At 48.3% G+C, this 18,467-nt stretch overlaps 2 protein-coding genes across 4 annotated transcripts in view; one reads left to right on the top strand and one right to left on the bottom strand.

Moving 5' to 3' along the window:
* Nucleotides 1–1,270, bottom strand: part of SEPTIN2 (septin 2) — a 33,011-nt gene extending 31,741 nt beyond the window's left edge. The window contains exon 1 of one of the 2 annotated variants that reach the window (XM_036081867.1): nt 1,188–1,270. The gene's annotated coding sequence lies outside the window, so the exon portion shown is untranslated. The remainder of the gene's footprint in view (nt 1–1,187) is intronic. The other variant, XM_078071604.1, reaches the window with a different exon arrangement.
* Nucleotides 1,271–1,430: 160 nt separating this feature from the next.
* Nucleotides 1,431–18,467, top strand: part of HDLBP (high density lipoprotein binding protein) — a 75,055-nt gene continuing 58,018 nt past the window's right edge. Inside the window, exon 1 of one of the 2 annotated variants that reach the window (XM_078071601.1) lies at nt 1,431–1,584. The gene's annotated coding sequence lies outside the window, so the exon portion shown is untranslated. Of the gene's footprint in view, nt 1,585–2,024; nt 2,045–18,467 lie in introns of those variants that run through there. The other variant, XM_078071603.1, reaches the window with a different exon arrangement.

Raw genomic sequence — 18,467 nt, 5'->3', positions numbered from 1 at the left:
TGACAAGACTCACACACCTCTTCCCCTCAAAAGACTAACAATCCAGGGTGCCTGGGTGGCTCAGTTGGTTGGGCGACTGCCTTCGGCTCAGGTCATGATCCTGGAGTCCCAGGATCGAGTCCCGCATCGGACTCCCTGCTCTGCAGGGAGTCTGCTTCTCCCTCTGACTCTCCCCCCTCTCATGTGCTCTCTCTCTCTCATTCTCTCTCTCAAATAAATAAATAAATAAAATCTTTAAAAAAAAAAAAAAAAAAAGACTAACAATCCAGTAGACAGCTACAGAGGGAACAATTGGGGCCGACATCAGGCGCACACCTAATCCAGCCAGAGGAAATCTATTCTGGGCCGAATCCTGAACAACAGAGGAGGGACTAGACAAGAAAAAACAGGGAGCTAACTGGGTTTCAAACACAAAGAAGGTTTGGGCCAAGAACAAAGACGACAAAGACCCAGCAGTTTGAACTGCAAGTTCGGTTCTACGTGTGGAGGAAGGACAGACAAGGTAGGGGTGGTACCGACAAAAATGAGGCCAAAAAGGTAAAAGGCGGCCAGGTCTTGTGGGTCCTGCGGCCACCGAGCGGGGGCTTTACTGAGCAAAGGTGGCCGCAGGTCGGCTTCACGTCAGGCCCTCACGGGCATGGTGGCCCCCCACCCCCCATCCTTCCGGACTCGGCCGAGCACCGGCAGGGGCCGCCTCCTCCTCCTCTCCCCTGCTTCGTCTGCGGCCAGGAGGAGCCTGGGAACTCACCAAGACGACAAGGGCTTGTTAGGGCCACTATCGGCCAAACGACAGCGGGGTGGAATGGCCCAGGTCGGGGCGACGACGGGACGCCCCACAGGCCGCAACCTGGGCTTTCCCTCCCCAACCACGACCGCCGGCGCACGGCGGGCGCCCCAGGCCCAGCACCGAGACTATCCCTCGTAGTTCGCACAGGGACGGCGGGGGGTCACTCGGGTTCTTTCGGCACACGTCCCGCCGTGAGGGCCCGGGGAGGGCCCGGGACCCCGGGGCGGAGGCGGGCCGGGGACCCCGGGCCTGCCGCCCCTCCCCCACACCAAGCAAGCCGCCCCACCCGCACGCCCCCGGAGCCGGCCGACCGCCGGCCGCGAGCGGACCCCCGCCCCTTCTGCGTCGGTCCGCAGCTCGCGCTCCCCGCGACGGCGGGGACTCATGGCGAGGAACTCACCGCCGACGAGCCGAGGAACGGGCGCCTACCGACCGCGCCGCGGACCCGCCCAGTGCCCGACGTCCACTCGCGCCCCGCCCTGCCCCGCCCAGTGCGCGGATGGCGTCATCACGTCGATCCGCCCCCTTGCCAACGCTTTCCTCGCCCTGGCGCGACCTGGCCTTCCTCCCCTCCCCCATTCGCTGGCTTCCGAGTGCGCAAGCGCAGTCTCGTCCGCGTCTTCCGCCTCTGCGCAGGCGCCGTGCCCCTCCCACGGCGGTTGGCCATATAGAGGCTGGGGGTGGGGGGGAGGTCAAGCGTAGCCTCTTCTCCTTTACCAAGATGGCGGCTTGTCCCTGTTTCGCCACAGTTCCTACCTTATGAGCTTGGTTTCCTTACGCTGATAAGAGTGGAACAGGTAATGTGAGTTTTGCTTTGTGGGTACGTAGAGTGGGATGAAGTGCGTTTCTTTACAAGGAGCTAAGTGACCGCTGAGGAGAAGAGAGGCGGACGGGGTAGGACAGGTCACGGTAAGAGTGCGGAGCGACCACGGGCCGGGATCCTTCGCCTCCGGTCCTCTCCTCCAGGAAGATGGCGGCAGCACCGAGCTGGGAGAGCTGGAGCAGGGCTGTGGAGGGGACGGAGAGCGGCCGAGCGGGGCTGCTCTAGCCCCGGGCCGCCGTCATCTCGATGGTGCGGGGGCTTCGTCTCCATTGGCCGCCGCGGGTCACGTGAGCCGGCGGGCCTGTGCGCAGACCACCGAGTTGGGCGCCCGTCCCCGGGGACGTGGCCGTAGTGCGCCCGGGCTGGGGCCTGCGCCCCAGGGGAGGGTGGGGCGGGCGCGGCCCCTCGCTGTCTCCTTGCGGGCTGGTCGCGAGGTGAGACCCGGGGAGCATCCCCGAGCCAGCCGCGGCGACGTGGCTCGGGGACGGGCGCGGGGCTGCGCCGGCCCGGGCGTCCTTTCTCCCTCCCGGCGGCCTGCAGGCCCGCCGCGGCGCGATGGCAAATGCCGTCGTGCGGGGAGCGTTTGTGGAAGACCCCCGACTGAACGTGAACTCAGTTCCCAAGGCTCTGCTGGGCGAGGGCGTCGTGTGGGGAGCACTGGGGGGCACCGAGAGGGCGTTGGAAAGGTGGCTAGGTCTTCGGGGCGTCCGCCTCGGGAAACGAGAGGGCTGGGGCCCCCTGTACGTCCAAAGGCAGCATGTCCCTGTGCACTGTCACCGAGCCCTGCTTGTGGGCAGGTGAGCGCTCTGAAGGCGCGCAGGGGAGCGGACGTCCCGGTGGCCCGGCGCCCGCCTCCGGACGGTCAGTCTCGGGCCCGCGGGGATGAAGGTAGGGCACGGCACGGTTCGGCCTCTGCCTGCCGCAGCCGGCCGTGCTCCACGCAGAGTGAGCTCGATGTCGCTCTGTGGAGTCAGACCTGCGCTCGGAGCCCTGACGCAGACCCCGTGCTGAGGTTCAGGGCTTGATGCTTTTGAGCAAGAAGCACCCGCAGGCTCACCGCGTTAAGTACATTTGGAAGCGGTGTTGTAAAGTAGTCGAAAAGGTGTTTGGTGAAGAACGGGTCCCGTCGTTGGAACTCCCCGCCCGCTGGCTCGGAAACACCAGCCGTCAGCCTGTCCTGAGACAGGCTGGGAGAAAACGGAGCACACCGCTTCAAGTCCCGAGGGACGACATTTGAAAGCCAGTTAAACTCTCTTCAGTGAGGATTAAACTTCCCGTAACTTCCCGCAGTTCTTCTGCGCGCCGGGCACTGTTCGGGGGCTTTCCTCATTTTCTCCGGTCAGGTTAACGTCGGCGCCGTAGATGTGCGGAGAGTAAGGAGAGCACTCCCGAGGCGCGGTCAGCCCGCGCCCCTGGGCGCCCCCGGGGCCGGCGCATCTCCCGCGCGGGGCCCTCCCCCGTGGGCCAGGCTGACGTTTCCCAAGCCTGATGGGGGAGTGTCCTCTTGAATCGCCAAGTTGTGATTTTTCCTTTGGTCCTCTTGTTTGGGGCTTCTGATTGTCTGACTTTGGCCTCATGCCTTCCCTTCTTCAGCAGCTCAGTTCAGAAACGTTTATTGGGAATTGTGTGCCAGACACTCTTAAGGATTCTAGGGATGGAAAGGTAAAGAGGATGTAGACTTTTTTCCTTTTCCTTAAGCAGCTTATGGTCTAGTATGGGGGATTCACTCGTAAAATAATTAGATTACAGTGTTCTGAGTGCAGCAGTGGGAATATGTACAAAGTATGGAGATAGGGAGGAGGTGCTAATTACCTGTTGTGAAGTTTTTACAAAGAATGTGGTTCTTGAACTGGATTTAGAGGATGAGTAAGAGTTTTACCAGAATGGGGTGTTCTAAACAGCAGGACTAGCTTATGCCAAGGGAATGCATGACAGCCGTAGCTGGTGACACAAATGGGCAAGAAGTTGAGAATTTGGTATACGGCTAACATCTCAATGGTGGAGGGCTTCGCTCAGGTCCTGTTCTGAAGGCCTCCATGCCCTTCCGTCAGTCCTGTCTAGGATGCTCTAACTTGGACAGGGTTTCAAGTGATTATTACACTGTCCACCTGGATGACTTACGAGCATTAGTCACAAGTGGATGAGATAGATTTTCCATTAATGCTTCCCAACCAAAACTTGTTTATTTACTAAAAGTGTCTGAGCAAAGAACACACTTCTTGAAGTGTACTTATATTTGATGAGGCCCATTCAGCATACATCCATCCCGGCTGGGCTAGTGATCGTAGGAAGCCTTTTTCCCTTTCCTATTAAGAAATAACTAAGCTCCTGGAGGAAACCGCACACAACTGAGTTCTTAGTTGTCAAGCTACAGTGGCAAGAGGTCCAGCATGCATATTGAAAAGTTTTTGGCCAAGTGGAACAATAGCCAGAGAGCATCAGTGTGTCAAAATGCCTTTTCCCTTAAGTTATGAAAGCAACACAACACTCAACATATGAAAAACACTCTTTTCATTTTTATGACATTTTAAAAATTGATTACACAAGTTATTTTGTGCTAAAGTAAGTTGGTTTTTTTTGTTTGTTTTGTATTTCTAAAGTCAGACGTTTTAGAAGTGATATCCCTAGTAGGCTGTTTCACCAGGCATGCTAAAATTCCTCAAATACTGCTGGAGACCAGCCAGACGTGCTGTCCCAGACCTGTCTGGGCATCATGTTGTGTTAGTCATCTTGATGCTTGCCGTTAATTTAATAACAATACATTGACCATGTGCACTCTCTCTTAATACATTTTATTGGCATTCATTTGAATTTTTAAATTGAAAATTTTATTTCAAGTCAAGGCTATATTTTCAAGCAGTTTCTTAAAGGAGTAATATATGTAGAAAGGCTTGTACGGAGACACTGAATTTCCTTCCCCAGTCATGTTTCCTCTCCTGCGAAGCACACATGTCCACCTCTTTGCCTCCAGCGCTGAACAGCACATGTGCTCTCCTGCCGCTTCCTCGCTTTCCTCCCTTGTTGTACGCCCTGCCTCCTCACTTTGACTCTGAGAATGGATGTGAAGTTCCTAGTTTTCTTTTACCGCTCTGCCTTCCCCACGCAAATACATGGCTGCCTGAAGCATGTGCACCTGTAGTTTGGTTAGTCTAGTATTTAGTGTTCATGTTATGACTCCATAGTGCCGTTCACAGCTAGGCAAATGGTGTGATGGGATTACTTTTCCTTTCCTGCATCAGGTTTTGTTTTCCCTGAAGTTCTTGTGAGTCTTGTTTTTTGTTTGTTTCGTTTTTTTGTGTATTTGTCACTAAAATTCAACCCCAAATTCACCAGTTGCTTAAATCTCCTTTCAAGAAATGGAGTCTTTTTTATTTAATGAAATTCAGTATTTTGTTAATCTCATCTGGAATAAATATCCCCCAGGCTCCCACCTGCTGGATTCTTCCTGCAGATCCCACCGCCCCCTTGTGTCGGGTCCTTGGTTTCCTGGAACTCTGTCTCCCTCTCTCTTATTACCCCTCTTTGTGATGGAGTGCTTCCTTAAGGAGTTGCCTGGGAACAGATGCGGGGAGATAAAGTTTTGAGAACACATATGTCTGAAAGTGCTTTGTTTCTACCCATGTGTCTGAGCGAGAGTTAGACACCATTTTGCTCAGACTTCTGTCTTCAGGGTTATTGTTGAAGGCTTCAGACATTCTGATTCTTCAGCCTGTATATATGGCTATTTCTTCTCTGAAGCTTAAAGGATTTTTCTTCCTGAAATTCCAAAACACCCAGTGCAGTGATGTCCCTTGGAGGCTGTTTTCATCCAGTGTCTTGCCTACTCTTGAGGCCCCTTTATTTAGAAACTCCTGTTCTTCGATACTGGGCATTTTTCTTGATTTGTTGCTTTGATTTCTTTTTTTTTTTTTTTTCTTTTTTTTTTTTAAGATTTTATTTATTTATTTGACAGAGAGAGACACAGCGCGAGAGAGAACATCAGCAGGGGGAGTGGGAGAGGGAGAAGCAGGCTTCCCGCTGAGCAGGGAGCCCGATGCGGGGCTCGATCCCAGGACCCTGGGATCATGACCTGAGCCGAAGGCAGACGCTTAAGGACTGAGCCACCTAGGCGCCCCTGTTGCTTTGATTTCTTTCCATTCACTTTCTCTATGTAGAATTCAACTGTTGGACCTTCTGGATGGACACTCTGATTTTGCGTAGTTGTCCACTTTCTTTCTGGAAGACGTTCTTAACTTTATTCTGGCTGAGCTGTTGAGTTGTTCTCCGTGTCCCCAAGAGTGTCCTCTTGCTCGCTCTGTTCCAGCCTTCTCACGTCCTGGTTTTGTTTCGTAGCTCTTGTGCTTCTCCTTATCTCTCTGAGGAGTTCCTGAGTTTTCAGGTTTTCTTTCCCTGAAGTCACGGTTTGCTTCAGGCTACTTTTTTGGGATTTTGGCTTTCATGTCAAAGCTTTTCTGTGCTATCTGGTGATATTTTCCCACCTGCTCAAATGTCAGTAGTTGGGGCTTGCCAACTGTGGTGTTCACTGCAGATGTACCTGCCTGGGCCATTTCCTAAGGCACCCTGTCAGCTTCTTTCTGTCTCTTCAGATTCTCCACAAAAATATCTTCCAGGCTCTTGCCTGTGTCCAGGGGGCCAAATGAGGAAGAAGACTACGATTTTAGCAATATCTATGGACAGACTTAGTCCTCTGTCTTCAGAATGGTGTCTCACCCTCCGTTGTAGTGGGTGTCCCCGGTCCAAAGATTCTGTTTCTCTTTCCAGGGGGAAAAAAACACAGCCTTTGACCAGTGTGTGAAAGGCACAAAACAAAAAAATGTCCTTCTTAATAGTATTTTCTCCCCACTTTTCTTTCTGAGTGCCCACCAGCTGTGTTATTTTTAGCTTACAACATGAATTTCACCTAAATTTGTAATTCTTCTGTTCTTTGCTAGTCCTTTGTAGCCCAGGTGTGGATTTTGCTTTGTCTTACACATGTGCTGAAATGCCCTAGTACAAAAGAAGAGGTGAATAGGTCAGTCTTCATGGTCAAGAAATTTGGGGGCACCTGGGTGGCTCAGTTGGTTAAGTGTCTGCCTTCAGCTCAGGTCATGATCCCAGGGTCCTGGAATTGAGCCCCACAATGTCAGGTTCCCTGCTCAGCTGGCAGCCTGCTTCTTCCCTCCCTCCCCCCCCCACCATGCTCTCTCTCTCTCTCTCTCTCTCTAATAAATAAATAAAATCTTAAAAAAAAAAAAAAACCTTGGAAAGACAGCCATGATGCATTTTAAATGGAATTAAGTGTAGCAAGTGGTGAAACAATGCATATAACATGATCCTATTTTTATTTAAACCATGGACTAATATATCTAAGAAAAACCCTTGGATGAAACCATTTTGGAAATATTGGGGGAAGAATCAGGAGGGATTGCCAATTTTTATATTGTTTTTGTTGTAGCTGTGTTTTACAATATTTTTATGCTGAAAGTCCTATTCCTTGGTAGACCGCCACTGCAGCAGGCTTGCTACAGTGTCAGTAAAACCAGTATTCCTGGGGCGCCTGGGCGGCTCAGTCGGTAGGCGTCTGCCTTCGGCTCAGGTCATGATCCCAGGGTCCTGGGATCGAGCCCCGCATCGGGCTCCCTGCTCGGCGGGGAGCCTGCTTCTCCTTCTCTCTCTGCCTGCCACTCTGCCTACTTGTGTTCTCTCTCTCTGTCAAATAAATAAATAAAATCTTTAAAAAAACAAAAAAACAACCAGTATTCCTGGAGCCTTCACAGCCCCTGCCCATCCCACCCACCCTGTGTCATGGGTGGGGGTCTTCCCAGGAGGCTGAGCTGTGCCCTGAGGCCCCACCGCAGGGAGAGCAGGCCTCACCTGGAGCAGGAGAGGCAGGAGCCAGCGTTTAGTAGCAAGGGCCGTTGAGCTATCAACATGAATGTTTTACAGATAAGTGTTTTCTGAAAACACTCTCAGGTTTTCCTTTTATTTGTATGAAGTGCTATCTTTAGACATTCCTGAAGGTGGACCCTGTGAGACACGCAGTGCTGTTTGTCCCTTAGGATAGACCACCGGGCATCGGTTCATTCTGCCAGACCAGACAATGGGTCGAGATGCTGGTGCAGGTGAGAAGGTGGTCCTCGTTGGATGGGAGTCAGGAGACCTGGACTTCAGTTTGGGGCCTATTAATCAGCCTTGTGACTCAGGGTGTTTCTTGACCTGTAGGACTTTAGCTCCTTCCTTTTAAAGATAAGAAAGCTGAATCTCTGAGGTTTTGCTGTTACTGTTTTTACTCCTCTGATAGGACAGAACACTTGGTCAACTCAGTTTATCAGGAATTGAGTTTTCAAGTTTGGAAGGATGGCACTTGGAGCTGATAGTCATTCATATAGCATCCCATTTTGTGATCCATTTCAAGGATGCACAAGTGATATGAAAAGCTTTGCCTAGTAAAGCTATTTTTTTAATTTTATTTTTTTATTAGAGCGAGAGAGCACAAGCAGGGGGAGTGGCAGAGAGAGAGGGAGAAGCAGGCTCCCCACTGAGCAGGGAGCCCGATGCGGGGCTCGATCCCAGGACCCTGGGATCACGACCTGAGCCGAAGGCAGACGCTTAACTGACTGAGCCACCCAGGCGCTCTTGTCTAGTAAAGCTTTTATTCATTGATTCCCATACAATTCCCATGCCCTTTATTTCCAGTAACTGTTCAACCAGGCGATTTTGCCCCACACAGAACATCTGGTGGTGTGTGGAGACAGTTTTGGTTGTCATGACTCAGGGGTGCTACTGGCATCTAATGGTTAGAGGCCAGAGGTGCTCTGCATCCTCCGGTGCCCAGGACAGCCCATGAAAAGAATTGTCTGATTCAAAAAGTCAGCAGTGCTGAGGTTGAGAAGCCCTGCTTTGCAGGGTCAGTCCTTAAAAGGGTTCTGGTATGTGGCTGTCACATGCTCCATTTTTCAGTTGAGGAGAGTAGAGACTGGCTGGGCGAAGCTTCTTGCAGGAGTGGCTGATTTGGGGCTGTGGTGCCTGCACTGTTGGAGTCCTCATGTCACAGATACAAGGAGGGTGATGGTAATAGAAAATCCTCACGGAGCTGCTGCCCTGCAGTCTCTGGTGAAGCCCTGCGTGTAAGCTCACGTGATCCTTACGGTGATACCACCGTTGATTTCAGTTCCTTCTTATGGGCAGAAGACTGAGCAGGACCAAGATCTGTAATGATTTTATCCTTATCTTTGTGTTCAGTTTTAGAAGTTTCACATGTTGACAAATTTACCTAGTGGTTCATCTGTGTCTCTAGGGCCGCTCTAAAGCTTGGGGTCAAGAACGCAATATGTCCACACAGTCTTTTCTGAGTTTTTCCAAGAGTGGGGCCAACCAAACTTTTGGAGCAAGATAGATATTCTACTGAAATAAGTACTAAAATAAGTACTAAAATTGTCCTGCATCCTTCAGGATTTTGAATCTCTTTCCTTGGTTCAATCATCAAGTATTTATTTTTCACCAAGTACATATCCATCAGTAAATTTCAGGTAAGGAAGTGAACAAATTAAAGTCCCGGTCCTAAAGTCAACAAGCATACAGGGCCCATCTCTGCAGTAACCTGCAGACAGCTACTGTCAGTCCATCTGTGGCTGCCCTAAGGGATCAGCTTTCTTCTCAGGACTCCAACTGGACTGGTGTTTCCATCATCCTATCACAGCAGCCCAGCACCACCATCTCCCTGATGTCATCTGATGGACCCTGCAGGTCTCGTGGAGTAAGTCCTCTCTTGGTGTTACCTGCTCCATCCCCGTCTGGATTACAGGATGAGCCACGGATAGGCTGTTGCTTGTTTGGACCCCTGTAGTGCGGCAGAGTAACGTGGTCGTGGCAGATATCACGGCAGATATGTTTTGAGGGAATGAACAGGCAGGACAGTGTTGATTACTAAAATGGGAGTGTTCTGAGTTTTGGTGAACTACAACGGGCTGCTGAATCCAGAACAGCTTTCTAGACTCAGGGATATGCTGGACATAGTAATAAGCCAGTCCAATGGTCAGGTCTCAGTGAGTCGCTCTTGTGTTCTTCAACCACTGTTGAATTTATGGCCTCAACCAACCAAGGAGCACAGCACAGCATTTTAGAGGCCGGCTGCTACTTGGCCCAGTGTTCTGGCATAAAGCTGCCTCCTTGTGCTTGTTTTCTATACTGTGTCCCCTTTATTAGCATTCAGTCCTTTGTATGACCTTCTAACATCTTTCTTTAGGTGTGTGGATTGAGCTGGAGACCACGTTTATGAAGCAGAGTGGTTATTCTTGGCCTTGCTGTGCTGGCCAAGGGACCAGCACAGCCAGAGGGACCTCACGAATGCTACTCGGCTCTCTCACCACTCACAAGCAGGACACACTGTCTTCTGAGCAGTAAGCTTCATGATACAGTGCAGGCTGGACCAGTGCTACTTTAGGTTTCTTTCTGGAGAGGGGAGATAACCTCAGCCAGGTGCATTCAGGTGTTGTCATCTCTGCCGCAGAAACTGTTGTGCCCTTCGAGGAAGTTCTACGGTATGAACTTGCTGGTGTTAGGCCCGCATGTCACCGGGCCTGGGCGGCCGCAGTTAAATAAATAGGGCTGGGAGGGAGGGCACTGTGAGCCAAAAATCTTTCTGACTCTACTGAGGGTCAGGCACAGGAGGACATGGTGGCTGAGTTCCCCTGATCCCTGGTTTGGAGGTATCCTGCAAACCTCTGGGTGTGTTTCCTGGGGAGGGAACACAGTCTTTTCTCAAGTGCCTTGATGGCAGCAACCTGCATGGCAACCGCTCCCAGCCTACCAGGAGGTTTACATCTGGAGGCCCTGGGGCGAGCCGGACTCCTAAAGAGGTTGCCACAACAAATAGCCTTAGGGGAAATGGCGAGGCTAGAGAGAACGCCCTTATCCCCAAAAGGACCAGACCCCTTAGAACAGGTAAAGGCGCAAGGGAGAAAGGAAACAACAATAGACGTGTAGAATTAGAAGAAATAATTTTGGAAAGTGGTTGTGTATTTGGCTTTGTTTTGCTGTTTTTAAATTTTGGTTGAGGTGAGTGACTTGTGGCAAAGTGTTTCTGCTTCTTAGGGCTCCCTCAATAGAAAATGTGTGGTTTCTGATTCCTTGTTATATAGAGTTGAAAACTTTTGGACCTCTCTTTAACTCTTTCTTTAGAAATTAAAAATAAAAGTGAAAATAAGAGGAAAGGATGGCCCTATGTGAACTTTTCCACCTTTCTGTTCTGACAGTCATGAACCATGTTGCTTGGTGGTGCCCGTACTTACAGACGGCCCTGGAGTGTGTCTGAGGGGGACTTTAAAGTTCACTTTCCTCTCACTTTGTGTCCTTCGTGGTGGAGATAGTGCGCTAACTCCTGGACGCCGCGTATCAGGTGATGACAGGTGTGGGCATTCGCCAGCTGTTTTGGACAAACTCAAATGTATGTGTTGCTCCTCATTTCACTTTTATGTGATATGCTTTCTAATTTTATTAGTACTTAGCTCATTTGAAAATATCTTTCAAATGGAATTGTGAGTTGTATGTACTGTTCTGACTTTTTCTGTTAGTAGAAGATTTGCTGGGCGGTCCCGTAGTACTGCCTTAAAGCAGTGCGTGTGAGATCGATTTGAGGAATACATTGTTTTCTTTTGAAACAAGGCTTCTGTTTTAATACACTTGCTTATGCTTGGAGCTGACTCGCCAGCCCATGAGACCAAAGTTCTGTGTAGCGTTTGTCGCCCGCCACGCCAGTGAGCTCAGCGGTGCTGCCGGGCTGCCTGTGCACAGGGCCCCTTGGCTCCCAGCGCTCTTTGTGGCGGCGTCTGGGACGTGCAGACAAGAGCCAGCTGCAGCCGGGGGACCCATTGGGCTTGGTGCTGTCAGGGTCCATCCTTGGTTTATACAAGTGCTGGAGATGATCACCATGTCCCCTTGAGACTGGTAAGTGCAATCCTTCTCTGGAAGATTGAGCAAACAGAGAAAAAGATGGTGTTACTTGGGGAGAGTCAACAGTTGATCTGTAAAAGCACGGGTTGGCTCTCCTTTGACCAGTGAAAGACCTTTGGCCTTTGCTAATGTCGGCCTCACCTTCTTGTCCTTGGTTGGCTGGGGCTTTGGGTTCCTTACACTGCTGAGGATGCTGCTGAGCCGAAGACAGTGTGTAACCAACCTCCAGCCCTTCCATTTCTTTCGAATGTGGACTTGGTTTCAGATTGTGCTGGTAGTTTTAGGACTAAATCTTCAAGGAGGAAATGGCCTGTGAAGGACTCAATGGTAACGGGTGGGGTTTTCTCTTCCATCGGATCTCAGAGGACTGGACTTATAATTAGGCGTCTGCTGTCAGTCGGGCATATGGCTTTATGGAAGGCTGTTTTCATTTTAGCCTATTTAGCACTGATTTGGTATGCATTAAGAGGCTTCTTACAAGAATATTTTAATTCCAGAATGTGCTTTTTGTCTGTCTTCTTCTGTCCTCACCTCATCCTGAAGCGGGGGCGGGGCGTGTGTGTTCTTTCCGCTCTTTTAAGCCAGTGCTAATTGACATGGTCACTCTCCTCACCCAGCCTAGATATTGCTCCCCTTGTCTTTGGGCGGTGTTCCTTTCACATGGCATGGCTTGCCCCATCTGCTGGTGTCTCTGGGTCTTGCTCAGAGAACAGTCTGTGTTTGGGGTTCACAACGCTGTTGGTTAGTGCAGATGGAGCATTTTGTGCTTTTCCCTTTTGGATGTGGTGTCTGAAAAGCCCAAGGAGCACTGAGGGGCTCCAGCAGATCTCCTGCCTTCTGTGGAGGCAGCCGGGGTGGGGTCCATGCTGACCTTGCTGCTGTTCAGGATGAGCAGCTGGGCATGTCTGGGGCTGTGCTGGCGGTGTCTTCCTGGACACTTCCTGATGGTTGGAAGATCTGCTTTTATGAACTTTGAGAAGATGGTCATAACAGACTTCAGTAAGACTGAGGTAAAACTTTGTTACGTTACATAAAAAGTGAGTGAAATATGCATTGATCCTAATAGGTTAAACATATAATCAAGTGCGTTTTGACTTTGAGTTTGAAGGATCAGTGCCATTTGCCACCCTTCTCCTATGTTATATTGATACATTTGTTTCCCAAATAGGCATTTATTTATTTATTTGTATTATTTTTTTTAGAGGGAGAGTGAGTGCATGCGCACAAGCAGAGGGGGCAGAGAGGGGCAGAGGGAGAGGGAGAGAATCCTAAGCAGGCTCTGCCATGAGCGTGGCACCAGGTGGGGGGCTCGATCTTAGGATCCTAAGATCATGACCTGAGCCGAAATAAAGAGTCAGATGCTTAACTGAGTGAGCCACCCAGGCGCCCTGGCATTTATTTATTTATTTATTTTAATAAAAATGTACTACTATCCTCTATTTAATTTTTTTAACTATCTTACACTTACAGAGGAGTTGCATGTATGGTACAAAACACCTTTTCTGAACCATTTGAGAGTCAGTTGGGCGTATGAAACCTTATCATCCTTGGATATTTTTATGTGTTTCCCACAAACAAGACACTCCTCTCTTCACAGTACAACCATCAAAATCTGGAGGTTAACAAGAATACTTTGCTACCTTCAGACCCATTCAGTTTCACCAGAAGGATCCAGTTCAGAATCACGTGGAACGTTTCATTGCCGGGTCTCTGTAGTCTTCAAACTGCGGCATTTCTTCCATCTTACCTTGGCTTTCTTGATCTTGACACTTTTAATGATTATAGGCACTTATTTTGTAGAATGTCTCTCAGTGTGGGTTTGTCTGGTGTTTCCTTTTGATTAGCTTCAGGTTTTGCAGCTTTGGCTGGAACAGCACAGAAGGAACGCCTTGTGTTCTCTGCATTCCGTAAGATGGCACACACGTTCAGGGTGTCCCGTTACTGGTGATGTTCACTTTGGTCACGGATTAAGGTGGTGTCTGCCAAACTTCTCCCCTGTGGATTCTGTGTCATTTTAAGTGTGTGGTGGGGGGCGGAGGTGCTTGTGAAACGAAATGTTTGTTCCTGTCAAACTTCGGTTTTCATCACGTACCTGTACCAAGATAGGCTCACCGCCTCCTGTTTTAGTCGGTGCGCCCTCCTCTGGTACCATCCTTTACTGTGATGTTTACGGTGACCAGCAAGAGCCCCCTTAAAGCTGGCTCCTCTGTCCTTCTCATGCATCCCCCTTATTCGTTTAGAACATCTTGCTTTTTTTTTTTTTTTTTTAAAGATTTCATTCATTCATTTGAGAGAGAGAATGAGAGAGAGCATGAGAGGGGGGAGGGTCAGAGGGAGAAGCAGACCCCCTGCCGAGCAGGGAGCCCGATGTGGGGCTCGATCCCGGGACTCCAGGATCATGACCCGAGCCGAAGGCAGTCGCCCAACCAACTGAGCCACCCAGGCGCCCCAGAACATCTTGCTTTTTGATACAGCAAGACACTCTGGGCTTTTCGTGTACTTGCCCTGTCCCTTCAAAGAGGTCTGATTCCTTTTGATGGCAGGTGGTCCTGAGAGAAGCAGAGTCTGGACACCAGGTAGCTTGTTGTTGAAGTGCTACTGACCCAGGACCTCCTGTGGTGTGGACACGTCACTCTATAGTTGCCACTTGCTCACTGATGCTGCTGGGAGCTTCTTTCATGTGTCACACCTACGCCTTCTGTGTTCTTCTGCAGGTACTTCTGGAAAAGTAGCTTCTTTGAAGCGTGATCACTGAATAGGATTGTATGTCTGTTATTGGTGATGTGTTTTTAAATTGCCTTCTAGTTTACATGTCCTCAATAGTTCCTGTTTTTTCTCACCATTTTGCACCAGTTTTTTTCATCTTTGTTGATCTCATGAAGTAAGGGTTGAGTGAAGATGAACATCCTTTCATGTTTATGTGCAGTTTGTGTTAATTTAATTTAATTTATTTTATTTATTTATCTGACAGAGAGAGGGAACACAAGCAGGGGGAGAGGGAGAAGCAGGCTTCCCGCTGAGCAGAGAGCCCGACATGGGGCTCGATCCCAGGACCCTGGGATTATGACCTGAGCCGAAGGCAGACGCTTAACCGACTGAGCCACCCAGGTGCCCCAGTTTGTGTTAATTTTCAATGAACTGTGTGATCACATGTCCTAGCCTGTTGAGTTGTTTGCCAGATAGAGAAAAATTCTTATTTGTATCCTAATTTCTATATTAGATAGTCTATGCTTGTGTAAAATTCTTAACCTCTTACAGGGTCAAATGAGTCAATACCTTCCTTGATGGTGTCTACAGTCTGTATTCTCAGGAGGCTTTTGCATCCCCAAATCACAGGTTTTTCTTCTCAATCTTCTAGCTCCTTAAAGCTTGATTTTTTTTACTTTCAGATCTTTAATCCAATTGGAATTTATTTTAGAGTGTGGTGTGAGGCAGGGATCAATTTTTATATTTTTTCCAAAGTGGAAATTTATTATTGGCTCACTTCTGCTTGTTGCTATCTTTCCTTACTAATTTGAAAGGGCACTTATATCAAATGATAAACTCCTAGATACTCATCAGTCTGTTTTGTTCATGCTTTTTCCTCCTCTTAGCGAGTACCAAGTGTAGTTACTATAGCTTTGTAGTGTGTTTTGCTTATTTTAGGTGAATCCGAACTCTTTTTTTATAGGCCAAATAATCTAGGCAGATTTATTTTTAGGTGAATCTGGGAAATTTTTTTATCATTAAAAAAAAAAAAAACCCTACTGGGATGTTGGGTTAGTTTCCTAGGGCTGCCCTAATCAATTTACCTTCAAACAACAGAAATTTATCCTCTCACAGTTCTGGAGGCTAGAAATCTGGCAGGGCCACACACTCCCTCTGTGGCCATTCTTTGCCTCTTCTCGTTTTTGGTAGCTCCCCCCACGCTCCTTGGCTTGTGGCCACATCACTCCAACCTCTGCCTGCATCTTCATACAGCTGTCTGCTCTGTGTGATGTCTCTTTGCTGTCCATGTGTGTTTTGCAGTACTGACGTACTGAACTTCCTTCCGTTTTTCCTAGCTTTTCCTTATGATAGAGGGACTTCTAGACGACGGTCTTCTGCAAATAGTGGCATTTGTGTCTTTGCTTAGTTATGTCTTCTTCGGTTGCATGTTTGACAGTCTGTGTCAACAGTGGACATCTTTGCCATTTTGTTACTTATGTTAATAGGATACTTTTAGATTTACTCTAAATAGGATGTATTTTACTTCTGGGAAATATCCTTCATGTAGCCATTTTCTTCTGTTCCTGATGTTAAATTCCATAGGAAGCAAGGACTGCATATTGACTTTCCTCATTCTTTTGGGTACTTTTTTTTAAAAGGTTTTATTTATTTATTTGAGAGGGAGAGAGAGAGAACACAGGGAGAATATGAGGGAGAAGCAGACTCTGCCCAGCAGGGAGCCCAAAGCGGGGCTCGGTCCCAGGATCTTAAGATTGTGACCCGAGCCGAAGGCAGATGCCCAACCAACTGAGCCACTCAGTCGCCCCTCTTTTGGGTATTTTTAAAGGGCCCTCTATCAGTCGTATGTTTATTTGTCCTATGAGCTATAAATTGAGATGCATACATTTCCTTTTTTTTTTTTTTTTAAGATTTTATTTATTTATTTGACAGAGACACAGAGAGGAAACACAAGCAGGGGGAGTGGGAGAGGGAGAAGCAGGCTTCCTGCTGAGCAGGGAGCCCGATGCGGGGCTCCATCCCAGGACCCTGGGATCATGACCTGAGCCGAAGGTGGATGCTTAACGACTGAGCCCCCCAGGCACCCCGAGATGCATACATTTCCTAATATTGAATCCTTACTGCATCCCTAGAACAGACCCTACCTAGTCATGGTGTCTTACTCTATAAATTAAATGCTGGGTTTATTGGTCTGGTGTTTTGTTTAAAACTTTCCGTGTTTGGGGCACCTGTGTGGCGCAGGGGGGTAAGCACTGGAGTCTTGATTTCTGCTCAGGTCATGATCTCAGGGTTGTGAGATGGAGACCGAATTGGGCTTTGTGCTGATCGTGGAGCCTGCCTGAGATTCTCTCCCTCTCCCTCTGCCCCTCCCTATCCCACTCACACACTTATATTCTCTCTCTCCCTCAAAAAAAACAAAAAACACAAACAAAAGTTTCCATGTTTGTAAACTGGTTTGCAGTGAAGAATCACTTTTCTCTGCAGCACCCACTCATTGTTTGGGGAAGCAAACAGAGCCTTGATTTGCCTCTGGGGACCACCCTTTCCACCAGTACAAACTGTGTGTTTTGGATGAAATGGCCCAGCTGCATGGGTAGACCCTGATTGGCTATGGCTAATAGACATATCCCATTTCCTTGGTCCCTTGACTACAGTTATCGGTCCCTTGATGGGCTTAGAACCCAATTAATGCCAGTGAGATACAAAAATAATTTGTGAGGGCCCCATGGGGCAAAGAAGCTCTTACTTCCTTGGGAGCTACCAGAAGATACAATTACTGCCATTTGCAGCAGTTCTTACTTCAAAACCAAGCAAGGATAGTATTGTATCATTGTGAGTTTGTATTCTCTGTGTGTTCTTTGTCAGACTAGAAGGAGTTAACAGCTCTTTAATTGCTATTTTCTTAGAAACTGATTTGGGCTTTGATCGAATCACCTATTTTTTGTTTTTGTTTTCCTTTTTTTTTTTTTATAATAAAGATTTTATCTCCTTGTCAGAGAGAGAGCGCACGCACACAAGCAGGGGGAGCAGCAGGCAGAGGGAGAAGCAGGCTCCCTCTGAGCAAGGAGCCCAACGTGGGACTCGATCCCAGGACCTCGGGATCATGACCTGAACCAAAGGCAGACACTTAACCGACTGAGCCACCCAGACGTCCCTTGTTTTTGTTTTCTATCTCACCAATTCTTCTTTTCTTAAATTTTATTTATTTATTTATTTTTAATTAGGCTCCATTCTGGGCGTGGAGCCCAACATGGGGCTTGAACTCGAGACCCTGAGATAGAAACCTGAGCTAAGATCAAGAGTCGGACAGTTAACCATCTGAGCCACCCAGGCACCCCTCACCAATTGTTCTTTTGTTTATTACTTCTACTTTCTTTGATTTTCTCTTTCCATTTGACTTGAATGCTTTAGCTCATTTATCTTCACTCTTTCTTATAATAAAATTTAAAAGTTTGATTCACCCTCTGAGTGCAGCTTTGGCAGCATCCTTATAGATTTTGACAAGGAGTTCTCTTTGATCCTTTTTTTTAAAGCCTTTTATTAGGAAAATGTGCAAACATACCCCAAAATAGAAGAGAAACCAGCTTTAACAATTGTCACATTTTGCCATTTTGGTTTTGTCTTCCTCTGCCCTTCCCAAACTTTTTTAGTTTTGACTATTTTAAGCAAATCTCAGATTACCTGTCACTTGTAAATACTTTAGCATGTATCTGTAGTAGAGGAGGGCTTAAAGAAACCATACCTGATAGAATTAACTGTATGTTATTAATATTGTCCAATATCTGTTCTGTGTTTAGTTTTCTCCAGAGGTCATATAGAGTTTATTTGAATGAACACCCGAGAAGGCCTCTCCCCACTGCATTTAGTTGGTGCTGCTTTTGTCTCTCTCTTTTTTTTTTTTTTTGAGCATGTGCAAGCAGATGGGGGCAGGGAACAGAGGGAGAACGTTAAGCAGACTCCCTGTTGAGCACTGAGACCCATGTGAGCCCAACTCAACAAAGCAAGTTGCAACTCGGGCTTAATAGATCTCATGACCCTGAGATCATGACTTGAGCTGAAATCAAGAGTTGGACACTTAACCCACTGAGCCACCTAGGCGCCCCCTCTTTTGTCTCTTTTAAAATCTGTAACAATTTTTTTTCTTCTCTTTTTTTAATGCCATTTATTTATGAAAGCAACAGGGCCGTTGGTGCTGTGGAATTCCCCACATTCTGGGTTGGG

This window comes from Halichoerus grypus, chromosome 4 (genome assembly GCF_964656455.1).
Source record: "Halichoerus grypus chromosome 4, mHalGry1.hap1.1, whole genome shotgun sequence".
NCBI classification, from domain to species: Eukaryota; Metazoa; Chordata; class Mammalia; order Carnivora; family Phocidae; genus Halichoerus; species Halichoerus grypus.
This window is presented reverse-complemented; position numbering and strand designations above follow the sequence as displayed.